Source organism: Nicrophorus vespilloides, unplaced genomic scaffold, assembly GCF_001412225.1.
Source record: "Nicrophorus vespilloides isolate i.1.1-1 unplaced genomic scaffold, Nicve_v1.0, whole genome shotgun sequence".
Taxonomy (NCBI): domain Eukaryota; kingdom Metazoa; phylum Arthropoda; class Insecta; order Coleoptera; family Silphidae; genus Nicrophorus; species Nicrophorus vespilloides.
In genome coordinates, this window is record NW_017095799.1 from 43,080 (window position 1) to 58,640 (window position 15,561).

General features: G+C 35.4%; 1 pseudogene; it reads left to right on the forward strand.

Moving 5' to 3' along the window:
- The first annotated feature begins 94 nt into the window (after window positions 1-94).
- Window positions 95-14,895, forward strand: LOC108564524 (annotated as a pseudogene).
- The last annotated feature ends 666 nt before the right edge of the window (window positions 14,896-15,561 follow it).

A 15,561-nucleotide genomic window follows, 5' to 3' on the forward strand; every position in this document is an offset into this window, starting at 1 on the left:
GATATAGGCAACACACTGTTCTCCATCTGAAGGAGGTAAACATTGCCTACAGCTCAGGCAACTTCTGATACGTGACTTTTGACAACTCCTCATCAGCTGACATTTAAATTCCGATGAGCATCAGTTGCAAACAAACTGTCCGTGTGTAGTGTCCTTTAATTGATTTAACTTAATGCAATTGCGAATCTGATTGTGAACATATCGACGAACGTTTTCCAATTTGAATGCGTTCAACTGAATAGAATAGAAGGGATTGTGCAGACTGGACCACTACGGTGAGTACAATGATTTTGCCCACCTGTTGAGTCATTCAATCTCAATTGTCTTGAATCAAAGCCCACTTGATATAAGTATGTTACTTGTATCAAGTGAGTAAACTATATTCAAAGTAATATCGAATTATTATTAATAAAAAAAAAAGATAAATTTTTTTGGTATACCAAATCTTATTGCAATTTTTCCTTATTACTGTATGTTATATGAATGATGTTTTTGTTGATATTATTGTAAATTTCCATTCAAAAAGAATGTTGTTATTTATTCCTTTCTCTTATGTATATCAACTTTGCACTGCAAATATAATATTTACTATAGAAAACAACAAATTACTCCCAGCCAAGGTTATAGTGAAATTGAAAAGTGTGATTTATTATGCAAAATACTTGTAGTTTCGTATACATTATATAATACGGAACGTTATACTTGCGTATAATTGAATTATCATTACTTGAATTGTAGAGTTTTCAATATTATTGAAAAAGTAGCCGAATTTTTACTTTACTTTCAATTGGATAGTTCAGGCTTCTTGGATTTAAAATTTTGAATATAAAGGGAAATTATTCTAAGTAATCCACAAATGAACAACTGAAGACTGTTCTATAAGAGATTCAACAATTTTATTTAAAAAACAAAATGTTAACGCTTTTATGATCAAAACTTTCAATACGGTGTTGTAATGAATTTGTAGAACGCAATTGGTAAAATTGTATAATTTAAATTTTATTCACTGTTTATATTCACGTATGAAATCTTTAACGCGCAATATTGATATAAGTAAATCACGTCTCATTGCAAACTATGACCTTATTGCTTGTGTTTTTCATTTGTGCAGCGATTGATCAGATTTCCTCTACGTCGATATAAAAGTGTTTGTATTTATAATGCTGAAGAGGCGATTTAGAATCAACGAAAAACCTATTTCGTTCTACAATCGTGTCGTACTTGTCTGTGCGTTATGTGTGTGTGTGTAGAAACAACGACACATCCTATGCGTAATTCAAAATGACTTCATTATTTAATAAGTGTGTCGTGCTACGACGATACGATTCGTCCCTGTTTTCTTTCTTTCTTTACTTTTTGTTTTCCCGATGTAATTAAGCGTTCGGGAATTGATTTTTTATCGTTTCCTCAACGCCAGATCCGTGTATCATTAAAGTTAATAGTCTGACGTGGATTACGTAAAACCAAAACAGGATATTGTTATAATAACCGAACATCATTAAAGCTAAATCACTTTGGTCCAAATCCACTTGACAAATTGCACGCGCGTCTCGTTCATTCGCAAAACTATTGTTTAAATATCCGATTGAACATTAAGTTTTGGTAAACGGAATTAATTTGAATTTATTGCACCGTGACGTGAGCGTAGTTTTATTATCGATTTGTGCAACTTATTATTTGTTCCCGTAGAATAAAAAGAAAACAACAACAACAGAGAAATGCGTTGATATTATAACGAAAATAAATAATTACGCTGGAAGCAGAGACGAAACGCGTTTTGCTTGCTATCGTTTATGTTGGTTTTTTTTTGTGTTTGTTTGTCCGTTGCACGTTCTAAATATAAAAGGTACATAGTTTATATACGAATCCCGTAATTGCTGTTAATTGTTGATAATATAGACATGCATCGTTCGGAGCGTTGGAGCGTTTATTGCCAGTTTCGATTCTCACCGGGAAATTAACGCAGCAATTTCATTGTTTGGAATAACTATTTCTGAACTGTGAATCGATCAATTTCGGTGTGCATTAAGCAATAACTATTGTTCCTTCTATTGTAGCTTTTGTTGGGAAATCTTGAGTCTGGTGGCGCGAGGCAATAAATGTTTGTTTCTCTCAGAAATTGTTATCCAATTCGCGGCGACAGTTTTTGTAATGCTCTCCTCAAAAACCTGACTATCGAGGTGACTTATTTTCGTTGTTTTCGTGTTGTTGTTGCATCTTTTGCGGGTAATTCCACAAAGAAATGTCACAGGATGTTGGCACATTTAATTTTAAACGCGCAACTATTTTATTTGTGATCTATTGATCCCCCGCCAGGTTTCCTCCACCTCGTTCTGCGCGCGAGAGAGCGAGAAACATTGAGAGAGAGAGTGAGTGTTTGAGAGGTGGGGTAGGAGCGGCGCTGGCGTCGCGACGTCCGCTCCTGTTCCTGCAGTCGCATAGACGTCACAACACGACGCCCGCGACAAGTAAATAAAGTGTTAAGTTCAACGCACCAAAATCGCGACGATCCACTGCAGCAAAAAAAAAGAAAATAAAGAGAAAATTCGGTGTCTCTTTTCGTTGTTGTTGTTGTTGTTGTTGATACAAGATGGATTATCATAAATGCGAAACTATGGTAAGTCCACAGTATTGTTGTTAATCGATGGTCGGGATCGAAGCGCCAGTCTCAAGGAAACGAAACAAATGTTAATTATGATTACGCGAGACCTACTTCGTAACAATTTCTTTTTCGGCATTTTCGCAGTCATCGATCGTTTCGCGGCGTCCTTTAACTACTTTGTTTCCGAGTTCACGAAAATAGAAATAAAAAAAAAGGAGGAAGAAATAACTGGAGGAGAAATCCGCGACGTGGAAATTCGTGTGCAATTGTTCTGCTTTTCGTATTGTTCGACCTCCCCCCCCGCGTTCATTTGCATGATGTATTCAAGATCTCGCGCGCGGATAAAGCTCTATTTCTGCGGTAACTTTCGTTTTCCTTTTGTACGAAACTCCTGAACACTATTTTCAATTTATATTATAAATTTCAATACGTCGCTGACATTAAATTCGAATCTTTAAAACAAGAACTATTCGTTAAATTGTCACTTTTGAAGATGTTTCCTTTAGTGTTTCTCGTTTAATGAATAATTATAAACTAGAAATATAAATGTGAAGTTTTTTGAATACTTGATTTCCTTATTACAAGCTCACTACTAATCTATCAAATAACCTTTTGTTTAGGTCGCAAGGTTGTTTTCTTAACTACGGTAACCTTAGTTACCATTAAAGTTTCCTTTTACGAGAGCGTCTGTTTTTGTAACGTCAATTTAATGTGAGGGATACGTAACGATGTTTAAATTTTAATGGTATTTTCTGTGTGCGTGTGTGTGTCTATGTTGATGGGTATGGTAAGGTGGAGCACAGACACGACCACACTAATTCTGAATAATTAACAAACCGACGATCGATCGTATTTTGATGAGCACATTCCAGAGTTTACACCGAGCGGAATAACACCTATATATGAGTGTCTGATTGTTATTGGCACATGCCAAAATATGGATGGAAAACCTGCGAATAAATAAAACGACAACAATCCCTTCAATATTTGAACGTGAGATTCGTGGAAATCGTCGATATGAAATTCCTCTCATCTATAATGCAATGTGACGTAGCTTTTCAGATATTTCGCTATTTATAAGCATATTGATTCAAATATATTTGTTTTGTTGCTGCTGCCAATAGGAATCGTTCCTGCAATATCTGTTATGAAATGCCTCTTCTAATTGGCCAATCATTTCTATAGACTTGTTACTTTAACAAATCGGGAAGTTACTTAACCTTCATCGTTCAAGTTACTTAACTTTCGTAAGTTTTCGTATCCACTAATTAAACTTCTTGCATTGACATGACTATCGCTTCCAAACTAATTGTGCACGATCCAAATTGTTTGTATGCATAATATTTATTTATGATTCATAGGGTAACTAAAGTGATTTCGGTTTGTGCTGACTCTGAATGTTCGAATGATTGCGTTTGGTCTTCGACATCGAGTTTGTTGAAAATTTTGCGCGCTCGGTAAACAAAGTTGTGAATAATTGCGCCTGTCCTAGTGATTATGTAACGCAATCCTGGTTGCCTACGAACCTCGACCATCCAATTGCTAATTAAGAAGCGAATTCGCTAATTAGACGCAACGCCTTCATTCATCGGCGATTTATCGCGTTCAAGCATATCGTTTCTAATTGCATCGTTAAATCTTGACGAAATTTGAGATGAAAGAACGAAGTGAATAGTTTAATTGGTGGTGGTGAATTGTGATCAACGGTGGTCCAGATTGAGAGTACTTGGATTGGAAATCTTGTTTGTCCGTGTACGCAAAACAGTTGCGATTATGCATAAACAAATAAAACGTAAATGAAGGAAATGTGATTAAAAGGATGCGAGAGGAATGCGCGCGCCTGGTTTGTGTGTTTGTAAAGGATTTTGTTGTACATGTGAATGTCAGCGGCAGCAGCAGCAGCAGCGGCGGTGGGTACGACCAGTCAGTCAAACTCTGTGATTATCGTAGTGAAGGTGCGTAGTCCGTGTACGAGGAGAGGTCGGAACGTGGCACACTTTTCAAAAAATTGAAGAAAAAAAAAAAAAAGAAGTTGTACACGAAAGATATCTCTTCCGGTAGAGGAGAGCCGCATCGCATCTTTTGTTGTTTCTACACCTGTTACTGGAAGTGCATGTTTGTAGTGTGCAGACTATTTATTTATTGCTCAGTGGTCTCAGTGTCTCTCCAGCAGGACGGGAATTGTTTACTTACTAGCTGTAGTAGTAGTAGTAGTAGCAGTAGTTGCTATCACCAGGTAAACATGTTTGCAGTTTCCTCAACGATTTGACCTTTCACAGAAAATAACACACACACACACTCTCGATGCCTTTATTTTTCCTCTCGCAACTCAGTTTGAGATTTCAAAATCAGCTGATCTGTGTCAATCGATTTCATCAACAACAAACGAAAAAAAAGTAAAGTAAAGTTTATTAATCGATAATTTAAAGAGAATACTGAACATTCACATTTAATCTAGATTGTTCTATAATATCATAACATATTTCCAAAGTACAACATTCTAAATTGGTATAATCATTATTGATAAGATGTTTTATCTTACAATTATCTTTGTTTTTATTGAGGACTTGTTATAAAATATAAATAGTAGAATTAAACTAATTGAAGCAAAGTTAAAAAGTATAGAAATACCTCGCTTCGATCAATTCAGATGGAATACAGTTCTTTTAGTTTCTCGATTAGTCCGGTATCAAACAGTCCGGGAACGCGAGCAGAAAAGAATGAAATGTTAATTTTATATTACACTAAAAAGTTTGTTGTGATTACATTAGTTGATAAAATTATGTAAACTAATTAACCCAAATACAATAAATCTATAGTTATTTCGTATCGTTGAGTTGTCAAATGTATTAAATGCAAGCCAACTTGATGCCAGGATGATTTTACACTCTGCACACTCCACACAATTACAAACTTTGTATTGCTCCAATTCCAAAATGTCATTTATATTTCTAAAATAAAAATAACTTTGTGACTTTGAAACAACTACAATTGCAAAACATTTAAAACTAATTTCAATGAGATAAACATTTATTGTAATCTATGATCCTAAAGTTTGTATATTTTAATTATAAATTAACTTTTTATGGTAATTATATTTAGAAAAAGAAATATTTATGTAAAGATTTATCAACAAAAATTGTGTGAATTATGAATTATTTTTTTGTAGAAATCGCAAACGTAATTGATTTCGTGAATAGAAACTTGCTAAATTGTAGTAATGATCCAATTACAATTACTCTTGAATCATGCGACTAATTACTACAATTTAAGCGAGAGAAAAAAATGTTTCAAAAATAATTAAGCGAGGAATTAAATGCGTTTATTAAATTTAAATATAGATGTTATGAATAGTTTGGAAAACGTTGCTATTAGAAAGCATTTGCACACATAAGCATTATGTTGCACTATCTATAAATATATATGAAAATTGATGTGGTTTTTTTTTTTTGATTGTCTCTTACACTAAAAGTTATTTCTGCAACGTAATTGCGCGCCGCCTTCCTGCATATTTCATTATAACAAAGTCGTCTTTTCGGAATTTTAATTTGAGAAAGTTCTGTGCTCAACAGAATACTTGTGTTTGCTAGAATACTTGTGTTTGCTAGAATACTTGTGTTTGCTAGAATACTTTTGTTTGCTAGAATACTTGTGTTTGCTAGAATACTTGTGTTTGCTAGAATATTTGTGTTTGCTAGAATACTTGTTTAGGAGGATGCTGCAACAGAGATTGGTTTTTCGTTGGGTCGCGTTAATCGATGCGAATTGCGACCGCGGACGTCATCCAAACATCGAACCGTATGATGGAATAATGGAGAGTAGTATGCGAATTAGTGTTAGCACCTATCTCCGCACCTACTACTACTACCACCACCGCTTTACCCGCGCAAGCTATTGACCTCGGAAATCCAATCCGCCGATTGCCCAATCGCTTTCATCATCATCATCATCATCAAATCAGCTGCAACGAACAACGTCAATGATTAGTTAACAATAATATCAATCGATTTCGTGCAGCAGGATTGGCCATTAGCGTTTTGCGAAAGAGTTGTTTTTGTTGTCTGCTGCGGCAACGTAAAATTTGTAGTGTCAAGTGCGGATTTTGAGTTCAAGGTTCGGACCTAATTGCACGCAAGTATTCTCGCACCTCGTTGAATAATTCATTTTCGTTCTTCGCTCAGCATGTTGAATTATCTAAGATAATGGTAATAATCATAATAATAAGGTTTGGGGTCAAGGACTAGTTGAGCTAGTGATAAATAAAAGTCATACGACGAGCGTCGTTTATCAGCGCAACTTTTCCAACTGAAATATTTTGTTGCATTTGGGTTAATCCTGTGAAATGATGATGCGTCGTCGTCGTTCGTGCTGAATGTTGCATTTGCTCCTATTTATAAGCCTGCGTAAACTTCTCAGCGATCGGTTTATTAAGTAGCCCAAACGGATAATGTAAACACTCGAGTCATGCAACTCTGTGGAAATTGCGAAACGAACGTTCCAGTTTCTATATAATTCACAGTAAACGGAAGAAGCCTCCTCTTCTCGACCAACCGCATCCACTTCGTTAATTTTAGACCCGTCGATGGGGAAAATACGTTCAATTTCCTTAACTATTTTCGCTGTTCAATCAACAAGATGAAACGGACACAAGTTTGCACCTAGAAATCATATCTATCGCACACTTTCCGCATTTGAATTGACACTAAAACGCTGCCAATTAGGCCGTAATTGCCGTTACGTAAGTGTGCATAATGGCAACGATTACGGGTGGAACGAATTATATATATATATATTTTTTTCGCAATCGTCGCTTTTATTGCGCAGAAACAATGGAAATGCTATTATCCAAGTTGTTGTTGTTTTTTTTTTGTTGAAACAATGGCGTTTTTCGTGTTACGCTTTCGCAAATATTTGCTTAATGTCGCTTAATCGCCTCCTTTTTGTTTCCACTATTTACGTACAGTTCAATTCGGTATTTTTGCGTTTGTTTTGCTGGAAGCAGAGAGTCGAACCGAAATAAATTAATTTCGTTCCGGTTTACGGTTACGTTTCAAGCAGATGCTTATCGTTCCAGATTCGGTTTCGGTTTGTCTCAACATTTCAGTTCCGATTGAAATTAAAATTAATTAGTGACTAGTTCAACACACGCACTTGGTAATGTTTACAGTAATATCCTTTTTAATCACTTTCATTTGAGTTTGTTCTAATGTTAGACTTGTGCTTGCTTTTTCTTCAAATTTTCTCTTTTCAGTCGGTGGTTGATTGAGGTTCTATTTTTATTGATGATTAAGCGTTTAAACGAAATGCGGCCTTGATGGTTTTGTTTATTTGATAAAAGAAGTCAGAGTCTCTTATGTCTATATAAATAATTAACGTAATTAAAATTTCGTTCCGGTTTCGGTTTTTCAATTGAGCAATTTTTCGTTCCGGTTTGCAGTTACGGTTCAGTGAAAAATTCCGGTTAATTTCGGTTCGACTCTCTGTCTGGAAGCGAACTTCTCATCGAAGTTAATGCGACGGAACTCCAATAAACATTTGTTGAATCAAAAAATTGAATTTGTTCGAATTCACTAACGGCATAATTTGTATAATTAATTGAATGTTATCGAGAAATGTACAGATTCAATTCAATATGTGCTCGTTTGTTTCCTTTAAAAAAAAAGAACATTTAAAAAAGGGTAATTTGATTTAGAATTAGTTATGATCAATTATAATGTTTACACATTTACGAGTGTATGAAATATTTACTGGTTTGGTTGTGCATACGAAACATGTATGCATCAAAGTAAGGACAAAATATGTAGTGTGTAATTATATCATAATGTACAGAGGAACTTCGCTTAACGCGTTTAATCCGTTCCAAAATTTCCGGATTTTTACTCGTACTCGTGAAACAGTGTACAAAAGTTTTATAAATTATGTAGAAGGCGCACAATCCGGGACTTCTCTTCGTTAAGCGAGGTTCCACTGTATGTGTTGAGTGCAGTTGGAAATATTTCGAATCTGTTTAGAGCGATTTTCCAATTATTTCGATAAATTCAAATAATTAACTTAATTGCCTTTTAATTTATTCAATTTGTCGCAGGATTTATTGCTTTAATAATTGCAGTTCTGGACGAACAAAACAATGTTTCTTAATTTTGAACATTCGGGGATGTTTTTTTTTTTAAAGAAATATTTACATATTCGATATTTACGACATCCACATTTTTCCATTCTTAAATCCTATAAAATTATTAATTACGTTATTTGAATGAAATTTTTCAGTGCTTGTTTGGAACGAAATTACTAATTGTTAATAAATTATGTTTCGCGTTTGCTTTTCTTCTCTCTCTCTCTCTCTCTCTCTCTCATATGTGTGCGTAATTATGTCGTTTCGCTTAAAAATTATCGTTTTGTTTTCGATTCCTTTCGTAAGTTATGCCACTTCTTTCTTACGTTCGCTGACGTCAACGAACGTTTCGTTGACTGTTTTGTTTTGTTTTTTTGTTTTGTTTCTTCTTCTCCGTGTTTTTGTTTACTCTCATTTTCCCCGGCGTACTTATAACGTAAATTATGTTATAAATTATAATTAGACGAATTTATGATATCGATTTCGCAGTGCGCATGCAGCTCGTAAATACATCGTATCGTTTTAGACTTTATCCTTTCACGCCTGATTTTCCATTGGGATTATCTAGTTCACACTTATTTCTGCTGCTCTTGTTTATTATTATTATTATTACAGTAAAACCTACTTTACCTCTCATAACTTGTAACTTGTACAAAAGTATTTGTATTGAGATAATAACGCTACTTGACAAGTGGTGAGTTTGCATTTACAATTTCCTGAATGTCGTCTCCACAAACGCGCGTTATGAATAATTTCCGTGTGCGTTCATTGACGGAGTCGTCTCGAATACGAGATTATTATTAATCGAAAGTTCTTTTCGATTTCCGTGGGTTTTACTTTCTAAGATCTTTGACCTCAAATGCGCGTCGCCTCCGCAGAAAACTTTTACATTGGAGTCGACTCGCGGTTTTTGGCGCCTTTAAAAATCGCTCGCACAATCATTTGTAATTTAATTTTTTTTGACAAAGTTAGTAACTTTCTACATCAAAATAGTTACGTTAATCGAACACTCTTCTCTTCTCCGAAAGTTTTTGTTGTTTTATTTTTACAAGGAAATTCGCTTAAGGAATAAAATAAGCTGTTTCGTGAAGGCAACAAATCAAGTTCAAGGACGACGGAAATTTCACCCGAAACTTGATTCTCTGCGTATCACCATATATTTGCAGTTTCGTTGTTGTTGTTGTTAACATTCGCTTAATGCATTTTTTCTTCTATAAAATTTAGATATTCTTTAAATATCTGAAAGATCCAAATGTCTTGCATCTGCTTTAAGACAATTATTACTCATCCTCCGAGTTGTTTACAAACAGAATCGGTTTTGCGTATTAATTTCTGCGATTCTATTTAACATAATTCTCACTCATTTTCATGTCTTGTGGGATCAAAACTTGTGTTTTTTTCTATTTGCAATCGATTTATTGGACATTTTCTATTAACTCAATAGATTTTAACAATTAAAATTCATAATTGTTATTGGAGAAGTTCACGTTTACAAAATTTGTGATAATTCAAATATCTGGTTAGGTTAGGTTAATATAGGTTAGGTTAGGTGTAGGTTAGAATTACAATTGTTTTAAGACCAAATTACTGTCATCGAAAGTGTCATATAGATTCTGGAAATTGAACGCTAACTCATAATACAAAAATGAACGTAGCAGAATGAAAATGCATATTGTTTGAGTTTGGAATTGCACCAAATAAATTGCCAATTAGTAAACAGCATTTATGGAGAATACTTGTATTAAAGTCTCGCTTTTTTCTTGGCTCACCGTCGTCCACTATTTATATCCCATTATCCCTTTCTACTGCACATCAAAGTTGCAACGTTAGCTCAAAACTTGTAATCCCGCATTTACGTGCCAAACAGTGTTTGCCCCGGTGTTTTTCCATTCCCGACTCTATTTCTTCTCCAATTTTTGTTTGTTTGTTTGTTTCACTTTACACTTTCTCGTTTCGTGCCGGAGAAAGTACCGACCTCAAGAGATCTAATAAAATATGTATCTCGCGGTGTTTCCAATACACATCGCGATTTTCGAACGCTCTTTGACAATTCCAAGTCCGCTCAAGTCAGAAAACTACGCAAATTGTATGCACATTTCGTTTTCTTGTTTTCCAACTACATTTTCCAACAATTTTCTCGACTCGATAGTCAGCGTGCGCTCCAATTGCGATCCGAATAATCCGCACGTCGCGCTCCACTTATTTCCCGAAAGCCCATATCTCCTCTCAAAAGTCTGGAAAATTCTCGAGATTGGAATTACCTCTGCGCTCTACGAACTTATGTAACTATCTTCTGTTGTATTGTTTATCGGGGATAGTAGACTGTGCAAATAAGTGATGTCGGAATTCCCGCTGCAATGCATCATGCATTCACGTCCGACATCGTATTGGATGCATTTATAAATATATTTTTTTTTTATTTGTCTAGAATAATTTAACACGCGGATTAATGTGTGTATCAAACACAATCAAGTTTCAACATTAGTTTTAAATTATTCTCGATTACTGCTAATAACGCCATTAATATTCTATGCAAATTGAAGAATAATTGCTGGGGTTTCAAATGAGTGTACGATCAAAGTTGTATCTCCTGTGGTTTCCTTGTAATATCCACTCAAAGTTCAAAGTAATGAAATGTTCCAAGTCTTCAAAAACTATTTATTTACGTTTTATACAATTACTCCACAATTAAAATCATTATAATTAGGCAAAGTCTTTCAGTCCATAACTGAAATCATTATACTTAAATTAAAGCTAAAAATGCAATATTTCCGTTTTAATACGATAACGACTTGATCTTTGATTAGCTGAAAACATTGTGATTGAAGCTAAATACAGTTTCTATATTTTGATCAAGTCAAAACTGACCAGTTGTGACATGGAAAAATTTCTATTTCGTCGCCCGCCACTCGACAACTTTCACTCGCCGCTTTCAATGCAAGCGCCTTCTACGATTTACCTTACTTTAAATACTGATGGCACTTGTTTTTTTTTTGTTTTTGCGATTCCATTTATTAATTTCAGAGAATATCCTCCGATGGGATAATTAGCGGCCGTTTGGTAACACACGTTTAGCGGCGGAAGGAACTTTTCTCAGTCAAGTCTTAATTCTTCTTTGCGTTACACAAACAATGGTTTTCCTTCGTGCAAGAACAATCCTGAGACCCGAACAATTCCCAAGGGATTCTTTGTTGCCACGGAAATTAACGTGCATTGTTTTTTGCGAGTTCTTCTGTTTCTGTTTCGTTCGTTTGTTTGTCGTTTGAACCTTAACAAGGAAAGGTCAGAAGAGTAAATCAACATACCTGTATATATATTCATTTTTTTTTATTCAATAACGTATAATTCCTTTGCACAATTGCATTTTAATGGATGAATATTCAATGCGGATACAATTTAATGTTATGTACACATATTTATTACGAACCGGGGAAAATAACGTAGGTTTAATAGAAAATTTTCCATTTAATGTAATAATAATACACTTGAACGCGATTATTCAATACTCCTATCATTATTCTTGGTCAGCTTGAAACTAATTTTCTTTACTTTTTTTGTTTGTTTCAGATACAACAGAGGATTTTACTTGGTTTTATAATTGTCTTGACCACACAACAAAATGGTAAGTTTCTACTGATTGTCTCATTATAACAGTACAAATTAACTAGTTTTACGTCTGAATTTCTTCTGCTTTGAATAATATATGCGTTACGTACTGGAAATACTAGTAATTATAATAATATTGTGCATAATTGGGTTGAAAATTTATATAAATCTTCTCGTATGTATGTTTATTTTTTTTTTTTGTTTAAATGCGAAATGATGAAATGCATATTCCGCGCAAATAGCATAATTTGAACTACCTGTTATTGTGCATAATTACCTGTTTTTCTTTTCTTCAATTTTCTGTTAGTTCCATGCAAAAACGACGGAATTAATCGCGTTTTAATTATCGCATTGTGATTATCATAATTAAGTGTTATCCTGAAAACAAGCGTACAGTTTCGATCGTCGTCCAAGGAGATTCGCTAATTTCTGATAAGGAAAGGCGACGTTATCTAACGATAACGGCTCTACTTAGTCCATTTGTTGTATTCCGAGATTCGTTAACATCTAATAACAATAATAGTTAATAATAAGTGAAATTGTATTTCCGATTCGGTAAGGAGGTAATTACTTTTATATAATTATAACGAAATGACGAGACTTGCGACTACAAACGTTGCTTCGATCGCGTGGTTGTGGTTTTCTTGATTACTTTTTTTTTATTGTATCCACGTGTTGCGATGCAACGGGAATCGATGTTTTTAAATTAAAACTTTGTTGAGATTTCAGTTTAAAACTTTAAGTATCTGACAATGTGTTAATAATAAAATCTCAATTGCGAATTGTAATCAATTGTGTTTTGTCAATCAATGCGTTTTAGAATTGTAAATTAATTGAATTCGCGTAGGCGATGGAAGCCCAGCAAATTCGATCGTCGAATTGTTCTGTGGTTTTGATCGATGTCCGACGTACGCATTTGAATACGTTTAAGTATTTAATTTGAAATTTCATTAATGCAGTTTAATCATGAACAATTTGTGTGAAATTTTCACTTGAAAAAGCATTGTAAAATTGCGAATTCCTTGTAAACATGCACGAAATAAAAACAGATTGAGTATATGTATTGTGAATTGTAATTAATGGTGATCAATCAATGCATCGGAAATTAAAAATTCATTAATTCGCGTAGGCGATGAAAGTTGTGTCGAATGTCAAAGTTGTTGTTCGTAAGTAAATGGCGAGTTTAGTCAATTTCTTTTTAGCTTCATTCATATATTGTTTACGCGTTACTTGCCAAGTAATCGATGATAAATATTTATGTAGTTCACAATGGTATGGTATAAATAGTTTTTTTTTTGTATGGTTGCATATAGTATTTAAGTTGGCTGACATGCCAGCACGGCATTCTTGCTTTTTGAAATTACGTTAGTCTTTTGTAATTTATAAACAATTATGTCAACAAAGAAAAACACAATGAAACGGTTTAGTGAAAATGTAATTGTAAGTAATGTAATTAGTAGATAATATAAGTTTCTTTAAAAATTGATCTATTGATGTTGATAATTATTATGTTTTAAAAAGTTTCACATTATTTGATGCTTGTAATTATAGAATTGTTTTTGATTGTAAAATGAAACGTATTGGTTCTGTGATTCATGTTAGTAATCAAATGGAGGAAGTATCGAGTTTAATTGTGGCAATTGTGACGTTGTTGATAAAGTGGTGGCGGGTTGATTAGACTGAGTGGATCAAGCTTGTATATTTGTTGTTTATTGCATTGGTTTCTTGTTGTTGCAGGATTTGTTAGACGGTGCGGTGGTATTGCGGTGTGAGTCGAAGGGTCCAGGATCGAAGGATGACGCTTCCAATAAAGCCCCTGTGCGGGGATAATCCGTTGCAATTGCGGAGTGCTGCTGCATCGGTGCGTCGTAAGCACTGCCTGAGCGCCGCTTGGCCGGAGCAGGCGTCGCGACGCGAGCGTAGGCGCGCCATATGCTCGTGGTCGGTGGGCTACGGCACGCTGACCGAGGTGGAGGAAGGTAGCAACAAGGTGGCGGAGCGCGCCAACCTCCTGCAGGAGCCGCTAGGCCTCAACCGGCCGACGGTCATACCGCTGCCACATGCCCCAACGGTGGCGGCCCGCCCCAAAGGCAGTAACCGTATCCTGGCCACTATGCCCGGTCTCAAGTCGCTGGTGAGCAGAAGGCGGAACAGCGGCACCGCGACGACGACGGCCCCCACGTCCGATCAGCCGTCCGCGCCTCTCGTCCGCAACGGCAGCAAAGGAAACCTGATACGACCGGCGGCGAGTCTGGCGAGTCTCAGAAAATGCGAAACATTCCTCGCTCTCAACGGTATCCTGAGGTCCTCCTCTTCGTCGAGCAGCCTCGAACCCATGCGACCCGTCAACAGGCTGCGGATCTCTCCCCACGGCTCCAGCAATCGCGTCTGCTCCCGATGCTCCAGTCTGCTCACCCTAGCCTCGAGCTCGAGATACTCCCTGGACACCTCCACCGGCGGTTTCGTCCAGGTCCCCGACGACCCGCCACCCTTGCTCTGCAAACTGTGCCTGGCGGACGTCCCATCCAAAGACGCATGCTGCATTGAACAATGCAACTGCTCATTCTGCATCGAGGTAAGTTTCCCATAACAATCATTACTTAATTATTCAATACTTCTTCATTTATTTTTACTTACTGCATTTAAAACAATACACAAGATTTTGTTATAAAAAATCCATCATCATTCACATATAAAAGCAATACCATGTAAATATTGTGAACGTAATTTCAATATTATCAAATTAACGTTAATTTCATTAATACCTAAGTATAGGTAAAAAAAACATATAATTTACACATCTGCAAATTACATTTAAGTTTCTATTTCTTTTTAAACGCTACAAAATGTTAGAGTATACGAAAAAGTTTCTTCAATTAAAATTGAAAGTAAATTAAAATAATAATTGCAATCCTTTGATAGTTTTGTTTATACATTTTCATAATCCGTATCATGTTAATTATCCTGTTTACAATTTCAATGCGAACAAGAACAATAGTTTTTTTTTTCATCATCATAGTTTTGTTGTTGTTTATTGCAAGCATATTCGTGTCCCGCCTTATTATTTATGTTGTTGTTGTTTTTTTTTTAAATTTCGATGCAATACGTAGTTTGGTTTTGCCTCCGATGCAGCATCGATTATTATAAACTTCATTTGCAAATTACGTGACTCTCGGCGCGCACATTTATAATGTTCTCGATAATTGTAATAGGAATGGAACGATCGAACGAAAGAGCTGTT